General features: G+C 50.2%; 1 long non-coding RNA gene across 4 annotated transcripts in view; it reads left to right on the top strand.

Annotated features, from left to right (window-relative positions):
- The first annotated feature begins 5,268 nt into the window (after positions 1–5,268).
- Positions 5,269–26,212, top strand: part of LOC144373179 (uncharacterized) — a 101,422-nt gene continuing 80,478 nt past the window's right edge. The window contains exons 1-4 of one of the 4 annotated variants that reach the window (XR_013432915.1): positions 5,273–5,483; positions 12,264–12,410; positions 16,621–16,839; positions 19,697–19,829. This is a non-coding gene — a long non-coding RNA (uncharacterized LOC144373179). Of the gene's footprint in view, positions 5,484–12,263; positions 12,411–16,620; positions 16,840–19,696; positions 19,830–26,212 lie in introns of those variants that run through there. The other 3 variants (XR_013432917.1, XR_013432916.1, XR_013432914.1) reach the window with 3 other exon arrangements.

Below are 26,212 nucleotides of genomic sequence, written 5' to 3'. Positions count from 1 at the left end.
TAGATCTCCTTGAAACAAGTCACACTGCTCAGAGAAAAAGTGAAGACCCCTCTTTTGGCAGGTGACCATTGTTATCAATGGTGTGCTTGTATCTGGACTCCCCGCCCCATGTATAGAAAAACCTGTTCAGATACTAGGAGGCTGAACCTGAACCCCCACTCCATGTCCCCCAGTCCCACTTCTCTGGCCTTCACTTTTTCTCATTGACCTCTTGGCTGCATCTTCTCCCTGCCCTGTGAGCGGTTAACAGTGGAGACTGGCCACCAGGGAGTCGATAGTACCACCTGAGGGGCAGCCTTGGCAAGTGGTCTGTGTGGAATGGGGACCCTGCAGGGCCTGATTTGGTGACTTCACATCTGGTTTTTAAAATTTAGTTTCTACTTTTCTTTCTTTCTTGTTTTCTTTTGTGGTGCTGAGGATTGAACCCCAGGATCTCACACATGCTAGGCTGGTGTTGTATCACTGAGCAACACCCCTAGTCCTACTTTCTGCCAATTTTTAAAAATCAAATCAATTAATTATTTATCTGGGGTACTGGGGGTCTAACCCAGGGGTACCTGACTGCTGAGCCAGGTCCCCAACCCTTTTTTTCTCAATAAGTTGCTGAGACTCTTGCCAAGATGCTGAGGCCGGCCTCCGTCAGCCACCTGAGTCTCTGGGATCACAGGCCTGTGCCACTGTGCCCAGCTGATAATTTAAAAATTTTAGAATAGTGATGTCCAGCTGTGAGGGATTCTGTTGGCCACCTCTGGCCCAGGCCTTGCTGGGGTTGCCCTGGCCTGAGTGCCAGTGGTAGCCATCCTGGATCACTGGTTCCCTTGTTACCCTAGTAGGGCTCTCCTTCCTTACCAGGCTGACCTGGTTTGTCACCTCCTCCTCCCCAGTGAGCCTAATTCCCTTTGTGGCACTTTAGTTTTTGGGGACCATCTTTCAAACCAGTGGCTATTTTTGTGGGGCCAAAAACAGTAGGCTATGAAGAGCAAGGGACTGTGTGGTAGGGTAGGTGGGCATCTGTGAAATCTGGACCAAATCTGGGGCCACAGATGCTTCGCCAGGCTGAGGAGGCCCAGCGGAGGCTGAGGAGGCTGAGCAGAGGCAGGAAGGTTGACTCCTCGCGGGACTGAGATGGGGTGACAGGCTTGAAAGGCAGCTTTGGCCTTGTCCTGGCTATAGGAGGCATCACCATGCAGCTGCAGAACTGAGAATCCCAGTGGCTGAGGACCTGGGGAGGTGTCCCCACAGAGAGGTTCAAGCTTAAAAGGCCCCTAAGACAAAGGATAAAGAGGCTGGGGCCTCCAGTGCCTGGGGTCTCCTGGCAGGGAGTTTGTTTTCCCCAGGGAAAGTCACTTCTCTTTTTTACTGCCCCTGATTCTCCAGAACAATAGCTCTCCCCAAGAGTGGGATGAGTGGGAAGTGGGGACCAGGAAGCCTCCCAAGTCCCCCACTTTGGTCTTCCAGTGGTGTGTCTGAGCACAGCCCTGACACATTCAGGGTATAAATCCTCCCTTAATCCCTTTCTTTTAGGGGGAAATGGGCCCGAATGGCCCTGAGCCTGTGGAGAGGGGAATTTCCTGTTTTCAGGTCCCCTTTGGGCTATTGACTCCACATTCCTGCTCTACTGGATTTGCTGAAGACATTCCTGAATGCTGGGGAAGACAACCTAGAGTGTCCAGGTGGCTGGTGCCCCTCTGGTCCTAACCTCATTATCCAGATGTGTTTGGGGGCACCTGGCCAGGTTGTGTGCCCAGCTGTGGACTGCAGCAAAGGACAGACATGCTGAGATGGAAGTCACAGTCAGGAGGAGACAGTCAGCCAGTGAACTGGCAAAGGAGGAGAATCACTTATTTTACTTATTTATTTTATTTTTGGTCCCAGAGATTGGACCTGTGGGTGTTGAACCACTGAGCCCAATCCCCAGCCCTTTGTGGTATTTTACTTAGAGACGGGGTCTCACTGAGTTGCTCTGGGCCTCACTAAATTGCTAAGACTGGCTTTGAATTTATAATCCTCCTGCCTCGGCCTCCCGAGCGCCTGGCAGAAAATAACTCAATAGTCCTCAGTGAGGGACGGCGACCCAGGGAATACGCCACAACTTCTGGATACTGCAATGAGGAGGCTGAGTCCAGGGTGGTCAGGGAAGACTTCTCTGGGGAGCTGATATTTGAGCCCAAAGCCGAAGTTGGCCAGTATGGAAAAGATTGCAAAGAACATTCTAGATAAAGGTGCCTCCATGTGCAAATGGCTTGTTTGAGCAGCAGAAAGGGGGCCACTGAGCTTGGAGTTGAGTGAATGAAGAACAGAGGGGTACAGGGCTGCACACTGGCAGTGCTGTAGGTCTTGATAAGAGGCTCTCAGAGGAGGACTGGAGCAGGATTCACCCTTCCTGGTCTTGTTGAGGCAAGCAGACCAGCCGGTGGTTGGATAGTAATGGGATTGGAAAATGGCAGCCAAGAAGGTTAGAATGAATGGGCAGAAGTGATGGAGAGGCAGGAGCACCCTTTGCTGAGCACCTTTTAGGTGCCAGGCACCCGACCTGTCATCCTAACCTGCCTCCCTCACTCTCTGCCTTCCTTCCCAGCACTGGGGATCAAATCCAGGGTCTTGCATGTTTCAGGCAAGCCCTCTATCCCTGTTCTTATTTTGAGACAGGGTCTTGCTAAGTTGCCCGGGCTGGCCTCCAACTTGCAGTCCTCCTGCCTGAGCCTCCTGATTTCCTGGGATCAGGCCTGAGACCCCACACTCCCTGCACCCTGGGAGGTGGAGGATTCTTAAAGTAGCTTCTCAATAAGCAGTAACTTATTGTATGAGCCCTGTACAAAAAGAAAATAGAGAAGTACTTCCCTTGCTATACCTTCCTCCCATACATAATCACACATTCCTGATGTTTCTTTTTAAATTTCTTTCTTTTTTTTTTTGTCTAGAATGCAGTCAGTCATTTTCAATTTACTAGCCATGTTACCATGGGGCTCTTTTCCTCTGGGCCTCAGTTACTGTATCAATAAAATGGGGTTTCTGAAAACCTACTGTCTTGCAAAATTGTGGTGAGCTGGAAATAAGTTGATTCTTATTTAGAAAATCCACCCCCCCCCAGTAAGTGTTCAGCAGGAGGCAACTGTTTGTTTCTGGCTGTCCTCCCTGGAGGGCAGGCCCTCCCCTGATGCTGGTGGCCTGGATATCTGGAAGTTGCTCAGTGACTATCTGTGAGTGACTGTTGCCATTGTTTTCTTCCCTTTGAAATGCAGGTGAAACGCTGGGTGTCCTCAGCCCAGGCCATTTGCAGCAGCAGGTGGCATGTTTACTCAGGGTTATGCCTCCTGCAGGCTCACTGGAAGGTCCTTGATACAGAGCTTCTCAGCACAGTGGACATTATGGACCTGATCAGTCTGTCCTGGGGCCATCCTGTGAGGTGTTTGGCAGAGTCCCTGGTCTCTGTACACCACAGGCCAGTAGCAGCCCCTCTCTTTGTCTACCGTATCAATAAAATGGGGTTTCTGAAGGGTTTGGCAATTACCAAAATTATCTTCAGATGTTTCTGCTGGGGGGAACCAGTTGATGACCTCTGTTCCACACTGTTTTAAACATCTGAGTCCCTTAAAGGTGGCCCTAGATGGATGTGCGGTTGGGGGAGAACTGCCCTGAGCTCCTGCTGTATACTGGATCCTGGGGATACAGGGTAGGAGCACCTGGCATGTCCTGAGTGTTCCATCAATCTGTTGTCCCCATTCACCACTTAAAGTGTCGGAGCATTCAGGGGCCCAGCACTTACTGAGTGTCCTAGGTTTTGGCAAACCCAGTGCGTGCCTGACCCCTCCTGCACCTAGGTCTTGTGGCTGCCTGGTTTCTGAGGGCTTTATGCCCTGATAGCACACAGATGTGTCTCTGCACCCCACCATGTGGCTGACCCGTGATGCTCTGTCTGCGTCACATTCCCCGTGGGTGGGCACTGCTGTGCATCCTGTTATGGGCTCCCATGGCCACACTGCAGTGGCTGCCCTGGTGCCTGCTCTGAGCGCGCCTTGCCTGTAGGAGGTAGGAAGGGCATCTCAGCATCGCCCCACTGGTGTCCCAGGGATGGGAAGCCTCCCTCCCTCCCTCCCTCCCTCCCTCGGCTCCATGAAATGTAGGCCATGTTCTGCATCTGAAATCTTCCCTTCCCCAGATGGGTTCCCTGAGTTCGCTGTGGAGTGCTGTCCCTTCTTCCTGGTCAGCATGCTCTTGTCTTCATTAAGGGGACTTTCCAGAGGCCTGCGGAATGCTGCCCGGTTCCCAGCGGCTCCTCGGCCTTCATCACCTCCTTTCTGAGGAGCCTTTCTTCCCTTTTCTTCTCACAGAACCACTTCTGGGCTTCAGCTGCAGCCGCCACAGAATTGCCTTTTTGTGTCTGAACAGGCCCTTGAGCCGCCATGGCTTGCACTGCCCCGTTTGAAAGCGTGGGGCACCTGAGCTTCCCAGAAGCCCGGCTGCACAGTGGGGGTGGGCACGGAGTCCTGCAGCCACGTGAATCAGGCAGATGGGTCTCTGCCAGCAGAGCCACAGCCTTGGGATGGCCTGAGGCAAATGGTTCCTCCTCATTGCCTGTGTGGTCTGGCTGAGGTGGCTGGCCGCCCTCTGTGCCATGTTGGAGTGGCCTCGAGGCCTGGCCTCTGAGGGTGGGGGGGTCAGTCCTTTCCTGAAGCAAGTTGGGCTCTGTCTCTTGATAAATTGCACCAAGTTGGTTCTCCAGCAGGAGATGCCTGGCCTGTGCTCTTGCCTCTTCCTCCCCCGGGGCCTCGATCCAGCTCCAAGGAGAAGTGAGGTTGCTCAGGCTGCTGAGCTGAATACAGAAGCCATTTGTAAACCAGTCCCCATCCCTGGGCAGAAGCAGGTCCAACTCTTGCATTCATACTGCCCTTTGATCCCATTTTGCCCTGTGGAGTGTGGAGTGGGGGAGGCTGTGCAGGGGCAGGGTCATTCCTCCCGCACCAGGATGGGCTTCTCCCTTCCAGGAAGCGCATCAGAACTCAAAGGCAATTTGAAGCAATTATTAAGACAACTGAAAGCACATTGAAAATACAAGGGACTGCCCGCTGTGCCCTTCCCCTCCTCACTCCTGGCCTGCAGAACAACTCAGACTCCTTGTGTTTATTCACCTTCACCTGAATAAATGGCTCTTTGGTGCAGTGCACTGAGGACTTGCAACTTGGCTGTGCTGCTGTCGAGAGTGATAAATCAGAGGTGAAGGCTCAGGGACATGAAGGCAAGCCTCTGCCCCAGATGGCCTGGTTGCAGAGAGGTGGTGGTGTCCTTGCCCCATCAGGTGACCTAATATGTCCAGGACCAGGGCTGGCCTGGTAACTGGTGACTCTTAGCCTGTCCTCTGCTTCTTCCTCCTCCCCCTGGGAGAGGCTGCCGAGGAGCTGGAAGCAGGAATATCTGCAAAGTAAGACTCTGTGTCTTTGGAAAAGGACAGGCCAGGCCCTCAGAGAAACCAGGCTTCCTCCATGGTGGGTAAGCGTGCCCTCCCTGATTCCTGTGCTCACTTTAGGTCGTGGTGCCCAAGTTGCTGGGGAAGTGACCCTCTTATCCCACTGCCTTGTTTTCCCTTTCACCCCATCTCCCGGTTCTGGGTGGGAAGCTCCTGTCACCGAGGGCGTCCTGGAGGATCCACCAGGGCCATGGAGGAGGCTGCTGTCCTCTGACCTGGCAGGCCCAGGGGGGTGGGCACCATGTTCCCCATGGGTTCCTGTGGCTCTGAGGCTGAGTCTGCCCCAGGTCTGTGGGGACTCATATGCTTCTGGAGGCTCAACATTCTTTTCTCTAAGGACAGTTTCACTCCCTGCCCCCATCCTTTGCCCTGATTCCTGCTCTCTGCCAGGAGGAAATTCTGGGCCTTTTTTTTTTTTATTAGTAGTTGCTCCTCGTGGAGGCCCCAAGGTTCCTGAAGTGGGAGGCTGGTTGGGTCCCTGCTCCATGTCCCAGGAGGGCAACCATGCTCCGACTCGCTGCTTCTGGAAGGACAGGTGCGGGTGGTCCCGTTTGAGGCAGGCTGTGCGAGGGCCTGTGCAAGGGCCGTGGTCACTGAGAGCTGTCTGAGCCTTGGTGCGGCCTTCTCTGACCTCCTCTGCTGCTGTTACCCAGAAATTCTGCATTTTTATGGTCTGATTGAAATGCAGAAATCCATCCTGGCTCATTCCACATTCCACATAGACTGGTGTCTTTGATAACTTTAAACTGTTTGATTTAACATGTGTTTTGGAGAAGGCATGCTCTGCTTTGGGGGCAGGGTGGTGGTGGGGAGGAGGAGGAAGAGGAGGAAGAGAAGGAGCAATGATTGAGATATTTCCTTAATTGAGCTCACTTTGTGCCCAGTCTTCTCCTGAAAGCTGAGCAAAATCAACTCATCTCCTTCTTTGGTGACTCTGCCCCTTATCTCTGTCTTACAGAACAGCCTAGAGAGGCTGAATCGCTTCCTCACAGTCACACTGCTGGGGAGAGCAGAACTATGTTCTGGAGGCTGTTATTGCCAGAGAGCAGTTTCCTGACCGCCTGTCTTTGTCATCTATGACCTGGTGCCTCTACTCTGTAGGATGACTAGTTGTTCCAGTTTGCCCAGGGTACCCTGCTGCAGTGGTGGACATGCAGTGGTGGACATGCTTTTCCCAGTTATCTTGCATGCAGGCCCCAGCAGGCTTGTGCAGATGTTAACACCCACAGAAACAGGAGGCCTGGGACTTGGAGCTTCAGCCCTTCCCCTGGAGGGAGGCAACGATTCCCTGTAATATGTGTCATTTCTGAGACCCAGGAGAGCATCCAGTGCTGAGTCAGGCCCTGGGCATGGGTGGGGATGAGGTGCCTGGTGTGGTCTGTCCGGGAGGCCTTGGTGGAGACAGGAAAGGGAGGGGAGGTGACCCTGGAGCCCCCAGCCTCTTTTGTAACACCAGGCAGGTTCTGATGCCACCGTTGGAAGATTTGAAGGTGAATGTGCTCCTGGGCGACTGTCGTTGGAGAGAATGGTGTGCCACCTTTGCCCAGTTCCCGCAACACCTTGTGGGACCTTCCCTGTCCCCACAGCTGTTGGGGAAAAAACAAAAACAAAAGCAAAATAAGAGCCATGTGTTCAACCCTGGGCCCTAACTTAGGAAGTCCTCATGCTTGGAGCCAAGGATGAGGCCCTGCTGGGGCAAGGTCCTTTGGTGCCAGGGTGGGCAGCATGGGCCTCAGAGCCAGCACAACTGCCTGGGTTCAATTCCTAGCCTGTCACTCAGCAGCTGTGCTGTCTTGGACAAATGACCTGGAGGGAACCACAGGGAAGCATTTTAAATGGTGCCTTGTGCTTATTGCATGTGACAAAGTGAAAGGGTAAAGTTTCTAAGTTGCAAAGCCTGAGTTAAAAAGTGAAGGACCTGGTATTGTTAAGTTCCTCTGCTATACCCAGAACCTGAAATTCCTTAGGCAGTTAAGACAATGCCCTACTAGCCATTTAGTTGATTAATAGCCTAGGGCCCTGTGCAGCTTGTCACATAGGCATAGAGGGCCCGAACCAATCAGTTTGAATGTGTATCCCAGAGTCATTACCCTACCCCTACCTGGCCCAGTTCACCCAGATGATCCCTCACAGGCCAGACCTACACGGAGGGCGGGTGGGGGCCCAGGGTTGCTGGTGGGCCAGCCCCATAGAGTCACCAGTCTCCCTAACCCAGAGAGGTGGCCAGAAAAACCCAGACCGAAAGAGAACCAAGAAACCCTTCAGATCAAAGGTGAACCCTTCCCCATGCCACAGTCCAAGTGACGGTTTGTCATCCTTTCAAGTTCGTGGATGAAATGTGCTTAGCAATATGGCCTCGTCAGAATTAAATCATTAAAGGAGAAAAAAGAAATTTACTCAGCCTTTTGGAAAAGCTCCCCGTGGCGGCTTCATTACTATGACAACAGCCAGATTTCTACCACCATCTTGTCACCAGCAGAGGCCTGGTCTCAGCTAAGGGCTTGCGTCAGAGCTGACCGCCATCTCCGACCTCTGAAGGGTGTGGGGTCCAGCGGATGTTTCCTGAGGTTTCTACCTCAAAGGCTTCACAGAAGGCCCTGCTCTTATATGTCTGCTGATTGGAGGCTATTAAATTTCTGCCCCTTAGATATAGCCACTCAACTCTCATTAACTCTGGGGGGAATCGGGGCCTTTGTAAACACAGACAATTTTTTAAAATCATTTATTTATGTTTAAAAAAATATCTTTAGTTGTCCCTGAATACAATACCTTTATTTTGTTGGTTTAGTTTTATATGGTGCTGGGGATTGAACCCAGGGCCTTGCATAAACTAGGCAAGCACTCTAACACTTGAGCTACAACCCCAGCCCACAATTGGGGTTTATATGTTTTGCTGAGACTGGAAAGTTTGGAATACTCTTCAGTGTGGTGACCCTGGGCCAGACCTGTCCTTCCACAGTTCAGGACCCCAGTTTCCTCTTGGTATCCTGGTGGACTTGGGCAAACTTGCGTTGGGCACTCTAAATGGTTGATGGGAATATTGATTTCTAGTGTTTTTCTGAATCTTTCCCATGGAATTAAAGGATTTTGAAGTCCCAGAGGGACTTTGAGATCTTCTGGCCCTGTGGTCTTGATCTCTAGGACACCTCTGAGAAGCCTGAGTAGGCTGTGGCAGCTCGGACCAGGGAGTAATGTCTGTGTGCAGGACGTGCCTTGTGTTGGTGGTGTACTCCAGGGAAGAGCTTCTACTTGGGTCCCTTTCTTTCTTCCTTTCCCACTTTGCAGACCAGGCACTGAGGCTCTGAAAGGGAAAGACACTTCCTAGGGTTCTTTTTTATGTAGCCTCATTTTCCGGCCTGGTCACCTTGCCTGGCTCTGTTTGTGGAGCCCCATACCAGCCCCCGCAGGGTGATGGGAGGTGGAGGAGATGCCTCCCCAGGCCCGAGACCTCACAGTACCCCCCCCACACACCACCCAGAGCATCTCCTGGAAGGCCATTGAAGAGAATGGCTGGGCCCTGCCCCAGTGTTTCTAATCCTGTAGATCCAGAGCAGGGCCCCAAAATTGTCATTTCTAGTGTATTCTCAGGTGATTCTGCTGCTACTTCTGCTGGTTGCCATCACCCCAGGGGACCTCAGTCACAGAGATAACAGGGTGCCAGGGGGAGCTGGCACTGCTCCGGCCCCAGCAGCCATCTGAGCACTGGCTGAGCTAGTCTGATCACCAGACCCTGTGTGTCTGGGGACTGATGGAAATGAGTGGCAGAGTGCTGAGGTGGTCCTTGCAGTGAGGATGAGCCTTCCCTTCCAAAATTCTCTTGAGAAACATTGAAAACCTTCACTCCCTCTCCCACTGGTGAGCTTTTCTTCTCTCACAATGCACTTGAAAACACACCAAGCAAAGCCTTTGCCTTATTGCTCTCTATGTATGTGTTTTGTGTGGCTGGGATGGAACCCAGGGGTGCTTTGCCACTGAGCTGTACCCCAGCCCTTTTAATCTTTTTTATTTATTTATTTATTTTGGTTCTGGGGATTGAACTTGGGGGGCACTTGACCACTGAGCCACATGCTCATCCCTGTTTTATTTAGAGACAGGTTTTCACTGAGTTTCTTAGCGCCTCACCTCACCATTGTTGAGGCTGGCTTTGAGCTCTCGATTCTCCTGTCTCAGCCTCCTGAGCCGCTAGGATTATATGCGTGTGCAACCGGGCCTGGCTCCTTTATATTTTTTGAGACAAGATCTTGCAAAGTTTGGAGGCTAACTTTGAACTTGTGATCCTCCTGCCTCAGCCTCCTGAGTCAATGGGATAACAGGTGTGCGCCACCACTCCTGGCTCAAAACACCTTCCTTAAACATTTATACTCTGACACTTGAGCAGAATTTGGGGGTGTACTAGAGTCACATAGCGCAAATCCCAAGTGCCTTCTGTGGTTCTCAATCCAGTCCCAAATTTATCCACCTGGGATGTTTTTATCCTGAATTGGGCCTCCTTCTTCATTCATCAGGGACTTTCTTTCTTTCTTTTAAATGTGTAACTGAACTTTGTAAATACTTTTAATTTCCCTTATTTTGATAAAGTCATTCAGGCACATAGTGAATACAATACACAGAGGTGTACAGTGAAAAATAATCTCTCTCCGCTCCCTACACATCTTCTTCCAAGGCGGCCACCTGTCCCCATTTAGAGTCCTGCTGTACTTTTGTGTTCATATGGGAGTCTTCTGAGGATGCACAAGCACCGATGTATAATCACATCCTTATGGGTCCCTTAATGTGCTGGATACCTGTTGCTTTTACAATGTGGCACCGAAGCTTGGCAATCTCAGTTCATGGGGAGGTGCCCTTTGAATCCTTTCTGTTTTGCAGTGCTAGGGAACATGCTAGGGTCTCGAACATCCCCGGCCTTTTAAAATTTTTACTTGGAGACAGGGTCTCACTAAGTTGTGGAAGCTGGTCTCGAACTTGCCATCCTCCTGCCTCAGCCTCCTGAGTCACTGGGGATGACAGGTGTGGGTCACGGCACCTGGCTGCCTGTTTTTTCAAAGGGCTGGAGCATTCCATTGTGTCTGAGGACTGGCTCTTCGTGGACACATAAGTTGTCCAGGTCTGGGCACAACACACAGTGGCTGAGTGGTATTCTCTTGTTCCTGCTCTGCTCCAGGAGGGGTCTGTGGAGCCAGGCAGTGTGGATAAAGTGAGTTTTCCCGTCAGACAGTGGAGCGGACCTTTCTGGGAAAGCCGTTTTCCCTGGGGATGGTCCCTATTCCCAGAGCCTGCCCCAGGTTCTGTCTTTTAGCTTTCTCACTAACTAGCTCCTGTGCCTTGGGGGCAACCCTTTGGGCTTTCTGGGCCTCCAATTGGTGTCTGTGGGATGCTTCCCCAGACCCTGGGCTCTTCATCCTCAGGACACCTGTGGTTAGTATTGAATTTCCTCTGCTGATCATTGGTTCTGAACTTTCTGGAAGCCTGGTGGTGAGGCAGGAGTGTCCACTCATTGTCAGGCCTTGTGCACTTGCTAGAGGTTGCCTGCCTTCCCAAACCAAAGGGAGACACTTGGAGGCCTTGCATATAGTGGTGTTGGACCCTGAAGGCAGGAGATGTGGTGCAGGGTGATTTGCGTGCTGAGATTTGCCCCGTGCTCAGCTGCAGGAGGAACATCTTTGGGGATTGTCATCTTCCCATATCTTACATCTTGCCCCAGCCCTGGTGTGCAGGATGCACTCTCCACTCTCCTGTGTCTGTAGCTTCTGCTCTTCAGGATGCCAGCTGTGCCAAACTGTGCCACTATTGTCCATAACCCAGGAGGCCACCTTGGGGCACGGGATGGACTCTGGTCCTTGCAGGTGAAGACTGAATGGATGGTGGTAGAAGGATACACTGAAATTCTGACTGGGAGGGAGGCTAGAAATGAGGGGCGTCTGGTAAGATGGGGGCTGGTACTTTTCAGGCGAGAATCAATAAGAACGTAATTTGTATTGATTTCTTGGGAGGAAGGTCTCAGAGTGCCCACTGCTGAAAGCTGGGAGAACTTTCCAATGGGCAATGTCATTCTTTTTACCCGTTCTGTTTTGTCATCTGTGAGCATACACAGCAGCTATCCTTTTCTGCACAGAGAAAGGTGCTGTCGTTGCCCTGGTGTGTGGCCTTGGTGACCTGCCTTTCATCGTTTCCTGATTGGCCATTTTTGTGGGTGTGGAAAAGAAGTTCTTGGGCATGTGAACAGCAGCAGGCGCCTATGTGACGCCTCCTAGGAGCTTGGTTGCAGCCTTGTCAACAGGGACACAGTTGGGAACAGTGATGAGTGTGCAAGGTGGAGACTCATTCTCACCCCAACGTGGGATTGTTGCTCAAATTTATCTCATGTCATCACGGCCTGTGGGCCCTGAACTTTTTTGTTTTGGCAACCAACCAAGATTTCATAAAAATATCACGTAGGAGTGGAGTGTGGTGGTTCATGCCTGTAATCCCAGCTCATTGGGAGGCTGAGGCAGGAGGATCACAAGGTCAAGGTCAGCCTGGGAAGACCCTGTCTCAAGATAAAATTTTTAAAAAGGGTTGGGGATGTAACTCAATGGCAGAGTGCTCCTGGGTTAAATCCATAGTACCCCCCCAAAAAAAATAGTCATGCACATCCTTGACCTTGGACAATAAAAAGGGCGGCAAGTATATTCTAGGAGGAGGAGTATACTTTCAAATGACCTTTAGTTTGGGGAAAAATGTACCACATCACACTCACCCTCCTATGGGATCCTTGCTACCCTGGTGCTTAAGAATGTGTGGTCTTATGTGTCTCTTTCAGATCCTGACTCTGCAGACAGAACAGCCCAGAAAAGAAAGTTCCCCCAGCCCCCCACATTCTTCTAATGGCCACTTGCTGCAGGACACCTCAACAAGCCCAATTAAAAAGAAAAAGAAGCCTGGCTTACTGAGCAACAGCAAGGAGCAGGTAAGGCCGTGCAGCAGGCTGCCAGTGGGCAACAGTGCTCTTTTCCTCAGAGCTGGGTTAGCATCTGTTTAGCAGGCTGCTCTGGTGCTGCCTGTCATTTGCATGTGTAGAAAGAGCAGCTCAGAGGGGCCTGTGTGAGGTTTCTAGCGGGTTCTCAGATCTGTTTGGAGACAGAGCAGTGATTCAGAGGAGATGAGGATATAGCTCTTGAGGGGCTGGGGCTTCTCCTTGGCTTCATGTTTCCATACTCTTAGGACTGTTTTCCCGGGTGGCCTGAGGATTTCCCCTGCTGACCAGTGCTGGGCGACACAGCTCCCTGGTGGTCTCGTTTTCTCATCTGTAAAATGAAGGGTATGGCCCCTCATAGAGGCATGGCTCAAGGGTCACCTCTCCTTCCCCTGAGCACAGGCTCCCCATCTCCTTGGCTGACAGGATTGTCAGAGGCTTGGGAAAACCTTTTCACCATCCTGGGTCTCATCTAGGGAACCTTCTGGCTTTAAAATTCTCTGGTGCAGCTTAGACATTCCAAATAGGGAACGTGAGAGCACTGTGGGCTCACTGGCAGAAGTGTCCACCCCTTTGTGGACTGTGCGGTCAAGGGGCCTTGAGTGGTTCTTGAGCAGCAGTTCCTGGTGACCAGCTCATCTGTTCTGTGCATTATCAGGCACTGGAGTGGGCCCTGGGGATGGAAGGTTGAATTAGACGATATTGCTGCCTTCAGGGGAAGAGCCCTAGCCACGTTAAGTGCCCGGGCCTGGGAGAGGCATGTGTCCAGCGCAAATCTATTTTCATTCTCAAAATTGTAGAGTGAACTGCCAACTCTGCCCTTGGCTCTGTGACTATGGGCACGTGGACCTCCATGGGTCTGGTTTCCTCTTTCATGGAATTGGGTATCCTGGCACTGCTGCTCAGGCCCCAGGGCTGTCATGGAAACTCACGGGACTAAAGGACAGGGCAAGAGCAGAAACAAAAAGTGCAGCTGGGCTCCATCGCCAGAGAATGATTTGACATGTACCCTAGACCCTGACGTCTGGTGTCAACCCATTCACATGTGGCTCATGAGCCCTCGAAATCGACCAGTGTCAGGGAGCAACTTGGTTTTTTCATTCTGTTTAAAGTGATGTGGCTGCCTGTGGCTGGTAGCTGCCTTGTCAGTTAGGGATCCTATTGAAGGAGGAGCAACTGGGGAGTCCCACGTGTGTTTTCAGGGGCACTTGGAAAAACTACTTGGGGAAATAAAAAGCGTTCATGATGATACCAAAGCAGCATTTGCCCCATGTCACCTGCCATTGCAAACATTTATGTCAGTCTGAATGTTTGTGCCAGGAAGGGCCATGTGCATCACCATTTTACAGTTGAAAACACAGAGATTGAATTGCTCCTTCTGTCCCAGAAGCTGGTGAGGACCCGCTACAGTTGCCCTGGAGCCACCTCAGAGCTATCAGAAAGAAAATGGTGGTCAGATAACCCTCAGCCCTTAATTAAACCACCAGTTTGGCTTCCTGAGCCAACACTCCCTTTCCAGTTCCCAGGGAGTCCTGAGAGCAGATGTCCTTCCTGGCCAGAAGCTGTCCTTTCCTGTCTCCTCCCTCTGCCCATGCACACCCATGCACACTCATGTACACTCACTGTGGGAGTCCCTACTGTTTTCTAAGGATTTGCTCACAGTTCTTTCCTCTGGAAGCTAATCCACTCGGGTATTTGCTGCTTTGCCTTCTTACCCTGTGTGAAGACCATTTCTGTGGCACAGAAACCTCATGACCAACTGATGTGTCTGTAAGTTGGTGTCCCCTGCTTTGGACCAGCAGACTCAGATCCTGGCTCTACAGACAGAACAGCCTGAGTGAGTGTTCAGGGCTATGTTGCCACAGGGTGGGAACTTGTGGATGCAGAAGGCACTCGGCCATGGACACAGCAGGGCCAGGTCGGGGGACACAGGGCCTGAGCACACTTCCTGTCCTCTCCAGTATCCACAGATAGGGGAGGTGCTCCTCTTAGACACGGGATCTTTCCAGTTCATGGCAGCTGGGGGAATCACCAGGTGGCCACATCAGTGGCTTTCTCTTTGAGCTTCAGTTTATGTCCTAAAATAGGGTTTTGGACTAAAACATCCTACGGTCCATTGCACGTTTTCATTTCTGATCCAAAACTCCAAGGCACAAAGGCCCAGAGACTTTTGTTAGCAAAGATGGAGTGACCTTCATTGAAACTGGAAGATGTCCCTGACCTTTGACCCTGTCATTCCGAACAGCATTTTTTTTTAAATGCTGGCAGAGTAGGGCCAATATTCTTCATGTGCAATCTCTGTTTTCCTCATAGGGAATTTATAAGAAATGATACTGGATACCTACTTTAAAAAAAATTTTTTTTAGAAGTACTTGGACACAATACCATTATTTCATTTACTTATTTTTATGTGGTCCCAGGGCCTCGCACATGCTAGATGAGAGCTCTACCGCTGAGCCCCAGCCTCAGCCCCTGGATACCTACCTTTCCTTTCCCTCCCCTTCCCCATATGTTGTTTTGACCAATATGTCATGATTTCTGTCAGTCACCAACCTCTGAGGATCATGAGATTTCAAATAAAAGCTTGCATTTCTGGGTTCTTATAAACACTAATTGTCTTAGCTGTTTGATTGGCTATGACAAAGCACCATGGGCTGGGTGACCTACCAACAGCAGGAATTTCTGGAGGCTGGAAGTCGAGATCAAGTGCCATCACAGTTGTGTTCTGTGATAGAGGTGTGATAGAGGGTGTCCTGTGGTAGAGGGTGAGGGCCTCTGGTATTCTCCTGGATAAGGCCCATTCATCAGTGCTCAGAGGCCCTGCCTTCTGGAAGATACCAACTTGGGACTTTTGAGGGAGACACAAAGATTTAGACTAAAGCACTTAGCAGAATCCAGCAACCCCAGGCTGAGTAGAATCTTCCCTGCAGACACTGAGCTGAGCTAGTGTCAGGCTGAGCTAATGTCAGCCTTCAGCGTACTCCACATCCCTCCCTATAGGGTCACAAGCAGTCAGCTCTGCTCATCCCTTTCATCTCTGGTGTGTGGGGGGGTGGGATTAACAGTTTTCTGACTTTTGACTTATGTCCATTTCTCCCCCCACCCCCTTGGTTTTTTTCTGTGTTCCAGTGTTCTGAAAGAAAGCCATTCTGGCCTTGTAAGAAAAGCAAACCATGCATTTCCATTTTTGATGGAGACCTGTTATTATCAAGAGCTGAGCCAAGTTTAAGTGCAGGCACTTTTTTTCTGTTTTTCATATATTGGGAGTTCAGGACTTTTAGAGGGAAGCTTTCTGTTTTTCTGTTTTTTTTCTTCTATGGTGGTACTTATCAGACCCAGGGCCTCCTGAAGGCTGAACTACTACCCCTGGGGATACAGCTCTTCTACTGAGCTGTATCCCCAGGGGGAATTTAAAGGAAAAAAAATATTATTATATTTTTGGTATTGGGGATTGAATCCAGGGATGTTGAACTGAGCCACACCATCCCTAGCCATTTTTAATATTTTCTTTAGAGACAGGGTCTCCATGAGTTTCTTAGGGCCTCGCTAAGTTGCTGAGGCTGGCTTTGAACTTGGGATCCTCCTGGTGGAGAACACTTGGCCCCAGGGTGGGAATTTAAGAAGACCTTTAAAATACTTTATATTGGGCTGGGGACGTAGCTCAGTGGTAGAGCTATTGCCTGCCATATAGGTGGGTTCCCTGGGTTCCCTCCCCACTACCAAGAACTTGTGTACGTTGTGCTCTTAACCGTGGGGATGACATTGGTGATGGTAGCACTGTGTTAATTCCATACATTCTATCCTCTCATTTGAACACAGCCCAATAATCCCGTGATGTTAGGTATCTCACCTTCATTTTACAGATGAGAAAACTGAGGCCCAGAGGTGGGGAGACCCGTCCAAGGTCATGCGGCTGTTTAGTGGTAGTTAAAATTTGTACCTACATATGCCAGGGCCGCATGGTGACTCTGAGACACTAGTGTTCAATCTGTGGCCTTTTAAAATGGGAGGGAGAAAGACCCTCATAATTATCCAATGACCTGCTAATGTTGTGGACAGTAGAGGAAGTGCAGCTAGCTCGACTGTTTAGCAGATGTGAAATGCTGTGATTTTCTTGTGTTGTTATTGATGTACTTGTTCAAATTCCTCTTGAGAATGCACATTTGTTTTGAAACCAAATCTGTCTTTCTTGCCTACATTTCAGTCATAACTAAGACATGGTCCGTTTTACTGTATGAAGCAGCCACTCACCACAGACCCTGTTGATGTTATACCACAGAATGGACGGATTGATTTCTATTGCTGGGTTTGTCACTGGGAAGGCCAAGTCCTTTGCTGTGAGCTCTGTCCCTGGGTTTATCACGCTAAGTGTCTGAGACTGACATCGGAACCAGAGGGGGACTGGTTTTGTCCTGAATGTGAGGTTAGTTCCCAACGAATGAATACATTACCTGCTTTGTTTCCTCTCTTCTCTTCCTTTGACTTACAAACTTTCTAATAATCCAGATAAGGGGAAAAAAAGATATTTCTTGCCTCCCACCCTTTCTGTCCTGGCCACCCCTCTTTTGGTCCAGCATCTGTCCCTGGCTGTGGTCCTGCAGCTCTTGGAGAAATGATCACATGGAATATTGTCTGGGTTCTTCTTCAGTCTTTGAATCATTTTGACATCTGCTACTACCTTTCTTCTTCTGGAATGCACATCTTACATGATAACTTTTGAACCGCTAACAGTTCACATGGTCTGAAACACTCTTGCACAGCTTCTCTTGGGTGTGCCGCCGACCTGGGATGCCCAGTTTGGGCCCTGTGTTATGGGTGGTGGCTGTGCCATCTGAGTCTTTCTTTCATACAACAAATATTTCTAACAGAGATGGGATAGTGCTCAGAAAAGTAGGCACAGATCACTTTCCTTTTAACAGAAAAGGACAAAAGTGAAAATAAAGTTAGAAATATTGAGTTTGAAGAAAGGTGCAAATTGAAGAGGGGGAGTAGGGAGTTCAGGAGCCACAGGGTGTTCCATTTTAAATGTCCAGGCCTGAAAGGCCCCCCCCCCTGAGATTTGAGAAGTAGCTGATGGAGGTGGGCCCTGCCTCCCTCTGTGGGAACCTTCTGGGCAAAGGTGCAGCCTGGGCAGAGCAGGGGGACAGTGAAAGTAGCGTAGACTTCGTGGGTAGCCAAGAGCTGCTTGAAGCTATCCAGTCCCTGGACTTGCAGCATTCTTTGGCAGCATCTGTTCTTGGCAACTATGGACTAGGAGGCTCTTTCAAATGCTAAAAACAAGAGAATCATCTGAAAGTAATTTGGTGTAGAATGTCTTTTGGATCCCAAGGCACGTTGGCCTCAGATTGCACATGAAGATGTGTCTGGGGAGCCCTGGAGAGGCTGCCCACATGTTTTCTGTGGAAAAAGAAAACAAGACACAGATAGTGTCCCTGCAGCTACTTCTGTGCAGGGAAAGGAGGAAAATAGAAAATAGGTGAAAAGCAATCAGGCATCGAGTTGGTCTGGTGAAGACCCTGGGATGGCACTCTGCCTCTGAAATGGCTGGAAGGTGGCTGCTGGTTCCCTTGGTCACTCTTCCACGGAGACAGAGATGGGCTGGGTGTTGCCCACCCATGCCTGCCTGTGTTTGGAGCCAGATCTTGTTCTCCTACACCTAGAACAAGACCTGGACCCTCCACCAGTGTTCTTTGGTCCTAAGCGACTGTTCCCACTTGTTTTATCCCATTGCAGAACAAGTAGTGGTCCTCTAAGAGGAAGATTCTTCTGGCATCTCTTTGTCTAGCAAAAGGATTTTATCCTCATTCTCCAGCTGATTTACCCTGGCCTCAGGGTGAGCTTCCGTTCCTCAGTTCCTATGCAACAAAGGCTTCCTAAGGGCTTCATATAGCACTTCCAGGCAGTGCCAGTCGGGAAGTAGGAGCAGGGGGTGAGGGAGTGAGGGACAGTTGGGCATGTAACCCGAGTGTTCTCCTTGGGTGGAGCCCACAAACAAACTGCAATTCAAACAATCAGGACTTCTGCGTGCATGATCCACAGCCTGATTTTCTTCCAGGGTTGCCTGGTAAGGTAGGCTGCTGGCAAGACTTGCTATTCAGGCTCTGGTAGCCCAGAGATGAGATGCGTGCATCATGCAGCCTTTCTAACTTCCTAGTGACTCTTGGGTGGTCCTTCTCCTCAACAACCAACCAGACACATCTGAGAGTTCCCAAAGAAGTGAAGAGTGGAAACAGTCCAAATTATCCAAGAAAAATTATCCACGCTCCTTTTACAGATGGCTGAGGAACATTGCATGACTTAGGAGCGGATGCTATTTTTGTTGTTGCTGAGACATGGGCCTTCTGAATCCCCAAGATATGATATCACAGTCCCATTGCAGAATCTACTTTCCATGATTTCTGTCTCCTCTTTGATGGGACTTTCCCATGTGAAATGACATCTCTTGCCTTTGTGGACAGACAGGTAGATTCTGCCCTTTGGAAATGTGCCCATGAATCCCAAGTGAGTTCACATCAGTGCTGATGAACAATGGAGTCCTATTAATTATTAGTCTACTCCCACTCCCATGTTCTTCCTGCAGGGAGCCCTGTCTCTTGCCATCAGACAGTGCTGGGCCATGTTCCTGCACAATATCTCTGGTCTCAAGAGGCTCGAGATAAGCAGCTGATGAAAGTTCATCTTGGGGGGCTGGGGATGTGGCTCAAGCGGTAGTGCGCTCGCCTACCTTGCGTGCAGCCCGGGTTCGATCCTCAGCAGCACCACATACCAACAAAGATGTTGTGTCCGCCGAGAACTAAGAAAAAATAAATAAATGTTAAAATTCTCTCTCTCTGTCCCCCTCTCTCTCTCACTCTCTCTTTAAAAAAAAAAAAAAAAAAGAAAGTTCATCTTGGGAGGAGATCCCCCCCCCAAATGCATCGGTGACCTTCCCATTCACATCCCCTTCTTGAGAACCGAGGTTGGGATAAGGATGCTTTTCCAGATTCCCATCTCCCCCAACCTTCCCCAGATCCTGTCATCTGTCTGAGCTGGAGACACTTCCTTGTAAGGTAGTCAGTGGGCTGGTTGCTTTCTAATGTCTACCCACAGAATCAGTATATTTTGGTCTGGTAGATTGGAGTCCTTGCCAAGGGAAACATCTATTAACATTTAGATGGAAATCTCTTTTTATGTGTATGTTAAAAAAAGAAAAGAAAATAAAAAGTAGAAGGAGAAAAACCCATAGCTCTGTGATTTTCTTTTTTCTAACCAGATGTGTGTGTATGATTTTTGACTCATAGAAGATTACAGTAGCAGAGTGCATTGAGACCCAGAGCAAAGCCACGACAATGCTCACCATTGAACAGCTCTCCTACCTGCTCAAGTTTGCCATTAAAAAAATGAAACAGCCAGGGGTAAGAGGATTGGTCCACTGGTGTAAGCGTAAATGAAGATAAGACTCCGTTTAGTTCTGTTAGCAGCTTTCCAAGTTGCTCATTGGCTTTGCTTTTCAAATCCCTCTCCGGGCTCTTTGGACTTGTCTTGTGTGTTCCCATTTTAAATCTGTCAAGTAAACATCAGGTACGGTGCCATTCAGTGAGTTCTCTGTAGTGAGCTCTCCATGTCCCCAAGGTCAGGAAATAGCATGAGGTTCAGTAGTCAGTGGGGCCTTAAAGTCCGGATGGGTTGAGAAGTAGAACTTCACAGTCCCTTGGCCCTGAGGGCTGTGTGCTCCTTCCCTCAGCCTGGATGGAATTCTGCTTCAGGGAGAGGAGGACATCCCTGTTTATTTATAACTGAGGTCTAGTGTGGAACCAGGGGGATTTCCATAATGGGTGAGAATCTGGTTAGTTCCGTCAATTGTGAAATGAGTTCTGCTGAATAGCCTTTGCTACTTTTGGAAACTGTATGACAGCAAGGCTGCCAGGCTTGGCTGTGCCTTCACATGGCACCCTGCTGGGAGTGCCTGCCATACCCTAGGTGTGTCTGTTATTATTATGATAGTTTTCAGGAAAATGGCAGAGGAATGTCTTCTGTCAAAAATAATATGATGACACAATGGACATATTATGACTCTGTCTCCCTCCAGATGAATCTAAAGAAGCTTAAGGATGGGTCCCTCCTTTATGATTTGCTTTCTAAGTCAAGTAGCCGAGTATCTCACTGCATTTAGTGACCACTATGGTTTTGTTTCTTTAAACAAATAAAAGTTTTGCTTTGAGATATTCTGAAATTTGTTATGATGAAAAAATTTAAGATGTGCCAATTAGATATTGAATTAGTTACCTATTTATCTCTTGAATTAAATCTCAATTGATGGAAGCAAAACTGTGCTAGTAGCTTTAGTTTAGTTAAAAAACAAAAAATCTTGGGCCAGGGAAGGAGCTTGCCTAGTATGTGTGAGGCCCTGGGTTCAATCCTTGGAACCACAAGAAAAGAAAAAATCTTTTAATTTCTTTTTTTCTTTTTTCTTTCTTCTTTTTTTTTTTTTTTTTACTGTGGAGTGATTGAACGTGATGACTATTTACAAAAAGACAGAGTATTTAGATTTGTCAACTCTGTCAAGTTTTAAACCAAAGGACACATAGAAAAAAGCTTTTACTTTCTCACCCTGTTTGGTGTAAAGTCACCGATTTTGTTGAAATCTCTATTCTGGAACTCAGGGCCTGGCACACGCTAGGCAAGTGCCTTTCCCATGAGCCATACCCCTGCTCTGGAGCATTTTTTAAATTTACAGTGGTCAAACTTTCATTCTGTATTGAAGTGAACACAGGTGATTGCAAAAGGAAATCTGTCCCAATTCTTTGCTTGGGTATAATTTGGTATTTAATTAAATCTTTGGATTTAAAAAGAAAAAAAATGCTAAATAAATACTACCCAGCCATCTTGAGCTGAGTCAAGTTAGAGCTTAAGCAAATGGGTGAAGGTAAAGACTTTTTGCACACTTCTTGTACTGAAGGCAATTTGACCTCTGAAAACAGGAACAAAATCTCACTGTCTAAATTTCCCATCGTATCAGAAACATCTGTTGGCACCCAAAAGACTTTTTCTGATGTGTCATCTTTAGGTGGTGATGAATTCCTTTAGGTGTGGCCTAGCTCTAAAGTGACCCCTGGTGTGTTGGGACTCTCAGCCTCACTGGAAGGGGACAGAACCTGCTACTTGGGTGTATGTTGATAGTAAAGCAAATAACAAAACCCCAACCAGTTCATCTGGGCCCAGGATTATCAACATCCAGGCAGCCTGGGATGGTGGCCAGTGGAGCTGCCTATGGCCTCCTCCTGGCAGTTTCAGAGAGGTTCTCTTCAGCTTCTCGATCCCATGTTGGTTGGAGCATGGTCTTCCTGGCCTGTGCATGTGTACCTTTTCTCTTACAGACAAATGCATTCCAGAAGCCCATTTCCTTGGAACAGTATCCCGACTACACAGAATATATTATCCACCCCATGGACCTTTGTACACTGGAAAATGCTGGCCTCTGTCTCAGAGCCTCCTGTGTTGGCCCCAGGTGTGGAGATGCCAAGGCAGCTCCTCACTTCCAAGTTAGATCAGTTTTATTTGGAGAGAAGAACTCTTGGTCCTCTCACTTTGTTTCCTCTGTGACGTCCTTCCAGAGGATGAGGGTGTCCTGGGAGATGTGCTCCCTGCTCTTCTGGGAGTGATTCCAGCTTCTACTTGAAAGAGCCATACTTCTAGGAATTAGTGATTTGATCAATTTGCGCCTTATGTCCTCTTCTCTTTCTTTTGGAGGTGCTAATGAGAGCAGCAGGAAGGAAGAAGAGAACATTTAAGTCGCTAGGAAACCTCCAGATTGGCAATAAGGACGTGGTTTCTTAGAATCGGCTTCTCAGATGATAAGGCTATTTTGTTAATGCCTGAAGGTGTTTTTCCAAGTTCATGCTAAAATTCCATGGTGAAAATTATACTTGTAACACTTTAGATCATGCACACCACCATGGTGCTGATATCAATATGGGTAATGAAAAGTATCTATGAAGAGGACATATTGCTGGGTATGTTGGTGCACACCTGACATCCCAGTGACTCAGGTGGCTGAGGTAGGAGGATTGCAAATTCAAGGCCAGCCTCAGCAACTTAGTGAGACCCAGACTCAAAATGATATAAAAACTGAATAAAAGGACTGAGGATGTGGCTGAGTGGTAGAGTGCCCCTGGGTTCTTCCCTAATAGTCCCACCAAAGAAGAAGAGGATACATTTTTCATACTGTTGGCATAGCGTTGTGTGAAGTGGGGATAGTGATGTGTGCTTCCTTGAGTTTTCAGGAGGCTCATGTGAGACCTGTCTTTATAATAAATACAAATAGAGAAATCAACCTCTTCTAGGAAGGAACCTCTTAACAAATGACAGCTGCGTTAAGATGACAAAATTCAAGTTCCTGTGATGAATTCAGTGGTGAATTTTTTAAAATTGGTTCATAGATCTCCCAGGATCATGGGAAATGAGTGGATGAGCCTTAATCAATTTGGTGAGTGGTGGTGAGAGGATGGGGTGAGGAGCAAGTGGTTCTGCTGGGTGTGGAGCCACTTCTTTCTGTGCCCCGTGGCTTCTGTTCTTAGAACACTAAAAAGAAAATGTACGGCTGCACAGAGGCCTTCCTAGCTGACGCCAAGTGGATCTTGCACAACTGCATCATTTATAACGGGGGGGGGGGGGGCGGTGAGTGGCCGCGTGGTGCTTATAGAGGGCACCCCGTGCCTGGTGCGCCCTCTGCTGCCCCTTGCAAAGAACCCGGCTGCAGAGTGGAGCATCAGGCTTCAGGTGACCAAGGACACTGTGTGCACATGGCCGTGGCATGTGAACGAGGCCAGTGCGACCTGCATGGTAAGGCATGAGCTGATGTCCACTGCTCCATGATGCGTGGTTTGCACTCTGACGGTCATCTCAAAACTCCGTAATTGAACGGAGGTAGAAATGTCAGAGAAATGCACAGGATCATGAGCACGTTCAGTGACTTGAGCACGTTCAGTGACTTGGACGGGTGCAGGGCCACACCTCAGGTCAGGTGGAGGCTTTTCAGTCCATCTCCTGTTTCTGCTGGAGCTCCGCTCTCCCTCCGTGGCCTAGAGTTCCAGATGGACGGGTTGGGGGTGCTCTCAGTGTCAGGGCGCACATCCTGTGTTGGGATGTGGCATGACCGAGGATCATGCCTTTGTTGTTGCCAGGTGAACTTTCACCTGGTCAGTATGCCGCAGTCTGTCCCTTCCCCTGGTTATTGATGGATGATCCTGTGGTCTCTGTCTTTGGGTTTCATCTTTGGGTTGTTGTGGAGGAAGCTGCTGGGGACTCCTGTGTTGCCCGTGGTCTGGGCAGGTATGCCCGTGGCTCTTGGATGTCTGGTGCTGGACCATCGAGTGCGTCATCTTAGCTTCAGGAGCACTCTTGTCCCAGTGTGTGTGCACAAGGCTCATGTCAGTGTGCAAGGCATGTCAAGGCGGGCATGTGCTGTCCAGCTGCCCCACATCCTGGCCCTGCCTAGCTTTTTGAGCTGGCCGTTCTTGGGTAATGTGAAATGTCTCCTATGTCACCAGGGGTTTTGATTTGCCTTTTCCCCATGGCCAGGAACTGAGTCATCATTTCATGAACTTCACAGTAATTTGTGTGTTAGGGTGAACCCCCGCCCCCCGACTGTTCACTCAGAAGCTGGGCTGTTGCGCTCTGTGGCTTGCTGCCGGTGTCCTTGATGTGCTGGATCTAGTGATGACAGTTGTGTTCGTGGATTTGGAGGATGGAGCCTTCTGGCCAGAACTGAGGAGAATTTCCACTGATTTTCCTCTGGGCACCTTCCTTAAGTTTCTTTTCTGTCTGCCTCTGGCTGGGCAGGTCTCCCTGTCCTGCCCACCTGGTGCCCTGGTCTGCAGGTCAGCTTGTGCTTGTGCTGGGTGGTGCCTGCTGCTGACCCTCCACCTGCCTCTGCCTCCCTGGCCTTCCCTGTGACTCAGCCTCTTGTCCTCTAAGACTCCTTTCCTGAGGCCCCAGGCCATTGGAGGTCTCTCTCCTGGGCTCTCTACTGGATGGCTGCTGTGCCTACCCTTGCCCGGGATCCCACGCAGGTGGACTAGGCTGATCTGAGCTGAGCCTGAGCTCCTGAAGGTGTCTGACTATGGGCGGAGGTGGTCCTGGGTCTATCCTGAGATCTGGTGGGGATTGGCCAGTAGCAGGATGGTCCCAGGCCTACCTTGGGCCAGGCTCCCATGCTTGTCAGCGAGGCTAACCTGGGCTAGGGCTGGACTCTGGCAGGTGTCTACCAGTGGGCTGAATCAGTCCTGGGCTGAGCCTGAGCTCTGGAGGGGTCTGACAGTGGGCGGAGTCAGTACTGGGTGGAGCCTGAGCTCCTGAGGGAGTCTTGTGTGACTGGAAGCACCCAGGCTATCCTTTGCCTCACCTCACTTGCAGGTCAGGCAGTATGATCTCGGCTGAGCCTGAGTTCTGGAGGAGTTTGCTGCTGGGCGGATTCAGTCCTGGGCTGAGCCTGAGCTCCAGTGAGGGGTCTGGAGCTGGCGCGGATGTACCAGTGCTACGCTGTGCCTAGGCTCCCTTGCATGATGGCAAGGCCTATGTGGGTAGAGCTTGAATTCCTGTTTAGGTCTGCTGGCTGGCGGGATGGAACCTAGCCTAATGTGGGTTCCAGCTTCTGCAGAGGTTGCTGAGGTGGATCTGGGCCATGTATGACCTCTGGAGGGGATCTGCCAGTGGGTGGAGTCAGTCTTGGGCCTAGCCTGAGCTCTGGTGGCCTGGCGGTAGCAGGATGAACTCGGGCCTACCCTGTGCCCGGGCTCCTGTGCACATTGGCAAGGTAGATCTGGACCCATCCTGAGCTCTGGCCGGGGTCTCCCAGTGGCGGGAAGGACCCGGGCTTACCCTGCATTCTGGCTCCCGTTCAGGTCATTGAGGCTGTTGTGCTGATGGACTGAGCCCCCCCATGGGTGTCTGGCGGTGGGCCCAGGTGGTCCTGGGCTGAGCCTGAGTTCTGGTGGGAGCTGCCAGTGGGTGGAGGCAGGCCTGGGTTGAGCTTGAGCTCTGGTGAGGGTCTTATGATGGCGGGCGTATGGATCCGGGGCTACCCTGGGCCGGGGATCCCATGCATGCTGGCAAGGTGAATCTGGGCGGAGCCTGAGCTCTGGCTGCAGTCTGCAGGTGGCGGGAAGTACCAGGGTTTACTCTTTGCTCCTGCTCCTGCTCAGGTCCTGGATGCTGGTCTGGGTCTGGTCTGACACCCCATGGGTGTCTGGTAGTGGGTAGAGCTGGTTCTGGGCGATGCCTGAATTCCAGCGGGAGCTGCTAGTGAGTGGAGGCAGTCCTAGGTCAAGCCTGATCCCCAGCAGGGTCTGCGGGTGGGCACAGGCATTCCTGGCAGAGCCTGCAGGCTAGTATGGGGGGGTTCCACTGTGGCAGTATGGACCCAGGGCTACCCTGTGCTTGGGCTCCTGTGCAAGTGGGCGAGGCAGATCTGGGCAGAGCTTGAGCTCCAGCGGGGGTCTGTCGGTGGTGGGAAGGAACCGGGCCAACACTGGGCTCGGGCTTTGCTCAGGTTTTTGAGGTTGGTGGGTGTCTTCCAGTAGACAGACTTCGTCCTGGAGAAATCTGAGCTCCAGTGGTAGTTGCTGGTGGACGGAGGCAGTCCTGGGCCAAACCTAGGCACCAGTACCAGTCTCCTGGTTGACTGGATGGACTCGCGCTACCCTGAGGTCAGTGAGGCAGAACTGGGCAGAGCTGGAGGAGTTGGGGTACTGCCTGTGGCAGGATGCAACCAGTCCTATCCTTGCTAGCTCTCCTGTTCACATCCTCAAGATCTTGGA

The sequence above is a fragment of the Ictidomys tridecemlineatus genome, unplaced genomic scaffold (assembly GCF_052094955.1).
Source record: "Ictidomys tridecemlineatus isolate mIctTri1 unplaced genomic scaffold, mIctTri1.hap1 Scaffold_291, whole genome shotgun sequence".
In the NCBI taxonomy this organism is placed as follows: domain Eukaryota; kingdom Metazoa; phylum Chordata; class Mammalia; order Rodentia; family Sciuridae; genus Ictidomys; species Ictidomys tridecemlineatus.
Note: the sequence above shows the minus strand (reverse complement) of the source record. Positions and strands in the feature narration are given on the sequence as shown.